This window comes from Juglans microcarpa x Juglans regia, chromosome 2D (genome assembly GCF_004785595.1).
Source record: "Juglans microcarpa x Juglans regia isolate MS1-56 chromosome 2D, Jm3101_v1.0, whole genome shotgun sequence".
Taxonomy (NCBI): Eukaryota; Viridiplantae; Streptophyta; class Magnoliopsida; order Fagales; family Juglandaceae; genus Juglans; species Juglans microcarpa x Juglans regia.
Genome location: NC_054596.1, coordinates 30074567 through 30080385, shown reverse-complemented (window position 1 = coordinate 30080385; position 5819 = coordinate 30074567). Strand labels below are relative to the sequence as shown.

General features: G+C 36.9%; 1 non-coding gene across 1 annotated transcript; it reads right to left on the bottom strand.

The window, feature by feature from the left end:
• Window positions 1-3438: 3438 nt before the first annotated feature.
• LOC121251301 lies at window positions 3439-3545 on the bottom strand. Its single transcript, XR_005937969.1, has one exon. It is a non-coding gene; the product is annotated as a small nucleolar RNA R71 (small nucleolar RNA).
• Window positions 3546-5819: the final 2274 nt, after the last annotated feature.

Below are 5819 nucleotides of genomic sequence, written 5' to 3'. Positions count from 1 at the left end.
CAGTGCTCACCCTTTCAACTGAAGCATAAACATCTTTCAAACTGTCAGTTATAATAAAATTTAGAATATGTGCATCACATCTCACATGTAGACAATCACCACCCATGATTGTCTTATTGTCCTCTCTAAGTTTATTCTTAAGATATCCCAAAAAGGTATCATTAGAAGAGGCATTGTCAACCATTACTTTCACAACCCTCTCCAACCTCCACTCATCTATTGCAGCCTCCAAGGCCTTCCCAATAGTCACACCTTTGTAATTAAAAATTTGACAAAACTTGAAAATTTGTTTGTTTAGTTGCTAATTAGAATCAACAAAATGTATCGTAAAAACAATGCTTTTGTTTAATTACCAATTAGAATCAACAAAATGTATTGTCAAAGACATATAATTAAAATTTTGGACCGATGTCCCTGTACTAGTCGTGAGACAAACTCCTTGGCCCTCAATTAGTTTCTCAACATTTCTCTATGTACACTTTATTGTTTCATAATATCATTCACCAGTGTGTGGGAAGAAGAAATCTCGAACCTAGGTTTCGAATATTTAGAGTATGCTTGGAATCCTTCACCCCCCACAAAGGGAGAGGGTAACTCATCTACTATCACCACACGAGATAGGTATCTCCTACATTCTTTCAGATCATACTTAATATACTCGTTCAATGTTGCTCCCACACTACTCCCATCCATCATTTTAAGTCCATTCTCAAGCCTCGATTGACTCTTTTCTTGTAAAGAACATCTAATTGGACTCTTTTTGTATTGTTCTTCTAAGTGGACTTTCAATTGGGATGTACTATGTCTCTAATAGTAATATTCATACACTTTACCATAGTTGTTACACTTAGCTTGGATTTTATTGGGATCATTATCTTGTATTTCGGTAAATTGAGACCACATAATGGAAACTGGTTTCTTACTTGGTGGCCCCATGGGTGTAGGGTCAAGGGTAAAGTGTGACACTTCTAGATTTCGCTTCAGATTAGACGAACATCTGAAGCGTTGAGACATGCAACACAAGATTACATACCCCCGTTCATGACAATAAAAATGCAATGTTCCTAACATGCATCTAACATTATGTAATATTCACAGTGGATAATTTTTTTTCTTTGAGCAAGACTATGCACCAAACTAATAACATCTCAATTACTTAAAACATGATCCATACATTTGGAAATGATAAACATCCATGATTATAGTATAGGTCTTAGAAGACTGTAATCTCAAAACATTGGAGACTGAACTCCATAATTACAATATCAGAATAATAACTACTGGGCTAGTTCGTAGAGTAACTCGTGTAACTCGGCCAACGATATCATAATAATGTCCAAAAAATTAAGTAAAAAGGCCACAAACTTCACATCGACGTCGCCTAATCAACTTCCTCCAATCGACCAAGTTCTGCTCCCTCTCCTCGACCTGACACATCTCCTACCATTCGGGGGGATGGTAGTTGGGACTACCATGGTGAGATTTGAATACAAATCTCAGTAAGTTAACAGAGAACTTTCACACAGGTTAATAATGCATGCATGATAGTAAAGGCATGAATGCATAATTAAATTCATAAGCAAGCATAAAATAAGTTGATATGTAACATGGCATAAACTGACATGACTTGAATCTTGACCTGAATAACATGAACTTGAACTTGAAACATATCATGAACGTGAACTTGAAATATAGCATAAACGTGAACTTGAAACATAACATGAACGTGAAACATATCGTGAACTTGAACTTGAAACATACCAAGAACGTGATCTTGAAACATATCATGAACGTGAACTTGAAATGCATTATTGTCTCATGGAGTTACCAAGATATTCTTGTCTCATGATGTTACCATAATGGTATTCTTGTCTTATAAGGTTACCATAATGACATTATTGTCTCATGGGATTACCATAATGATATTTTTGTCTCATGGGGTTACCATGATGTTCTTATTCAATAACTTGATTAAAGTGACCATGTAGGTGCTACATGGGTCCCCTTGAGTCATGTATCCCTGCCGATTACCTCATCACAATACAGGTATTTACACCACTTGTGACTGTGTTAACATATGTGCCACACTTGCTATGGACACGTGTTGTACGTTGATAAGTGTAATTTTTATGTGATTTTTATCATTCTTTTATTTATAAAAAGTGTCATTTTCCCTTCAATACTATTGATTTTATTTTTTTCTACATATTTTTATTTATTTTCTTGCATTTGAAGGAATGAGAAGATTTAGTGAAAAAGGATAGCATTTTGGTACAAAAGAAGAGACTATGGATCTAGACCGAGGAGAGGCAGCAAGATCCGAGGAAAGCCGGTGAGATTTGGCCAGAAGCCTTGTCCCGTGGGCAGCAAAGAGATTTCTCTTGACCAAAGATGAGAAGACTTACCTCTCCGTAGGCGAGGAGACTCGCAGCAAAAAGGTGTGAAGATGTGGCGACGAGGCTCTAGGCGGTTAGATTAGGCAACTAGTCTAAACGACCAACTTAAAAAACCAATATAAACGATATTGTGGGCAACAACTAGAAAAAGCAAGAGAGTCTTTCAGCCCAATCGTGAGTCTTTCCACTCGGTAGGCGAGGAAAGGGACATATGGTCTTCGTAACCTCCACGCATGTTCATTTATGACCTTCCCGCCAGTTATATTCAACCCACATGACATCTACTCAGTGGGACCCTTCTGAGTTCTGCAATCAATCTATTGGTGACCAAATCCTCTCGAGTTCCACAATTCAAGCCGCATATCACTGAATCTTCCGTTTTAGATAATTCTGATATTCTTGAGATAATTTCCTTTTATGTTAACATCTATTTTTAGAAACTATTTTCCAGATTTTTAGGCTAGATTGTAGCTGCATTTATTTTGTTTCCAGATTTGAGTTTTACATCTATTTAATCTCATCTTGTGGGATGAATAGGGAGTCTTGGTTCTTAATCTTAGTTTTAATTTTAGTCTTGGTCTGAGTTAGAGAGTTCTTAATCGGAGTCGAAAGTTTTTATGTTTTAGAGTCCGAGTCTGAGTTTAGAGTTTCAAAATTAATTCTTTAAGTATTCTTTCGAGAAGGCTTGGAGGGTAGAGGCGAGAGTCAGATGCTTCATCAACCGATTTCAACGAAGAACACCAGTTTTATTCTTTTTCTTTTCAATTTCATTATGAACTAATTCTATTTTCTAGACCTTTGATGTAGCCTAGAATCGAACACACACTTTATATTCCAAGTTATTTTATTTTCAATATTTCCATGATTGAGTGTTTATTAATTCTTCTTAATGCTTGCAATTTTCTAACTAACTATTATTTAATTTATTGAATCACAATGAGACCGAGAGGTGATTTGTGATTAAAGCTCTAGAATTAAACACTATTAGTTGAGCGAAAGCAGAGATGCTTTACCATAATATTTCCCTCCAGCCAAGACAGTGAAGTTAAGGAATGATATCACTACCTTCAGCCAATTTGAGGGTGAATCATTAAATGAGGCATGTGAGAGATACAAGGATGTATTGCACAAGTGTCCACATCATGACCTCCCAGCCTGGCTCCAAGTATAGACATTTTACAATGGTTTGGGATCCACAAATTGATCTATGGTTGATGCAGCTGCAGGAAGAGCATTGATGAGTAAGACTCCTGAAGTCGCATATGAACTTTTGGAAGAGTTAGCGTCTAACAACTATTCGTGGGCCACAAATAGAGCAATGTCAAAGAAGACGGCCAACGTTGTTGAGCATGACTTTATGTTCACAATTGTGGCTCAGTTGGCAAATCTATCCAAACAAATAGGTAAAATGAACGTTAATGCTATTCAAACTAATGTTGTTTGTGATCATTGCGCAGGAAATCATTCAAGTAAAGATTGTCAAGTGTGGAATCCTTTTGCCCAACCAAGTTATGAACAAGTCCATCACGTGTCCAATTTTCAACGTCAAAACAATCCTTATTCAAACACGTTCAATCCCGAATGGAGAAATCATCTTAATTTTTCATGGAGCAATAACCAAGTACCAATTAGACCACTTCAACAGTTTCCATAGCAAGAAAAGAAACCGACACTTGAAGATATGTTCATGTAGTCCATGCAAAAGAATGATATGGTAACCCAAAACAACTCGACTTCAATCCGCAATCTTGAGGCACAAATCGGTCAGCTTTCCAACATGCTTACCGAGAGAACAACAGGGACTTTACCGAGCAACATAGTGACCAATCCGAAAGAACATGTCAAAACCGTAACATTGAGAAGTGGCCGGACATATGACTAGCCACCGACAATAAATACTGAGAGAGATGCAGAAGCCACTGAAAATCTAGAGTCCGAGAAGAAGGAAACCAAGTACGAGGTGAAAGAAACCAATTGGAATGTGACCAACTAGCGAGTTGAGAAGACAAAAGAGAACAAAAGGGCTGCAAAATCCAAGAAATCTAGGGAGTTTATATTAACATCTTATTCTCCTTCAATTTATGATCCATCAATTCTTTTTCCATAGAGATTAAGAAAAAATAAGATCGATAATCAGTTTACTAAATTTCTGAGTATATTTAAGCAACTGCATATTAATATTCCCCTCATTGAAGCTTTAGAGCAAATGCCTAAATATGCAAAAAATTTTAAGGATATATTATCAAACAAGTAGAAGTTGGAGGAGCATGAGACTGTGATGCTGACTGAGGAGTTTCATGATCCCTTACACTATGGGAAATTCCTATTTTGATAAAGTTTTATGCGACTTAGGGCCAAGTATTAATCTAATGTCTCTCTTTGTTTGCAGGAAACTAGGCCTTGGAGAGGCAAAGCTGACCACCATCTCTCTACAGTTGGCCAACAGATCCATTAAATACCCAAAAGAACTCATTGAGGACGTACTGGTGAAAGTCGATAAGTTAATCTTCCTGGCCGATTTCATTGTGCTTGATATAGAGGAGGACGAGGAGATTCTTTTGATACTGGGTCGACCTTTTCTGGCGACAGGGAGAACTTTAATTGATGTTCAGAAAGGAAAACTCGTTTTGAGGGTCAGCGAGAAGCAAGTCACGTTTGACGTATTTAAAGTTATGGAATTCCTGTTCGAGGTACATTTTTGTTTTCAAATAAGCGACTGAGACATGGTCAAGGCCAACGAGACTTATGGAGCGGAATTTCCAAAGCTACCACTTTAAGTATGTATTACTCACTCTACATCTATTCAATTCGAAAATGAGAAGGTTAAGGAGTGTGAGAGATATTTGGAAGCTACATGTAACGCCCGTCCTTGTGGTGAGACTTTTTATAAAATGATTTTAGAAATGATGACGGAAATTACCGTTCATTTTAAAACCTTTTACTTCCAAACCCAAGGTACAAGACTCTACGTTATAAAATAAAATGTGCTTTGAGAATAAAAGAGGTTACAGTGGAAAACTTCAATCTTAATATAAAAAGGCCCCTCATACAGTTAAAACTCTCATGCCTGGACTTCTGTACTCTTCCCCTTCGGCCGTGTTCGTCCTGATGCGTACTGCTCATTTAGTTCTTGTGGGGGGAGGGGTACACATAAAAACTAAAATGAGTCAAATACTCAGTAGGCATCACTTCATACAGTTAAAATATACTAAGGTTTTCATTCATGCATTCATCACTCCATACATACTATACGTACATGAGACATGCATTCATTTTGAAAACATTACTAGGCAAGGTTTTTCTTTAAAAAGAATTTTCTTTTCGTAAAACGTATCTCCCGTCAGTGTCTTCATTTCTTCAAGAGTTCAATGCATTCATACATTCATTCTTATTATTTTCTTTGACCAGTACACACTATTATGC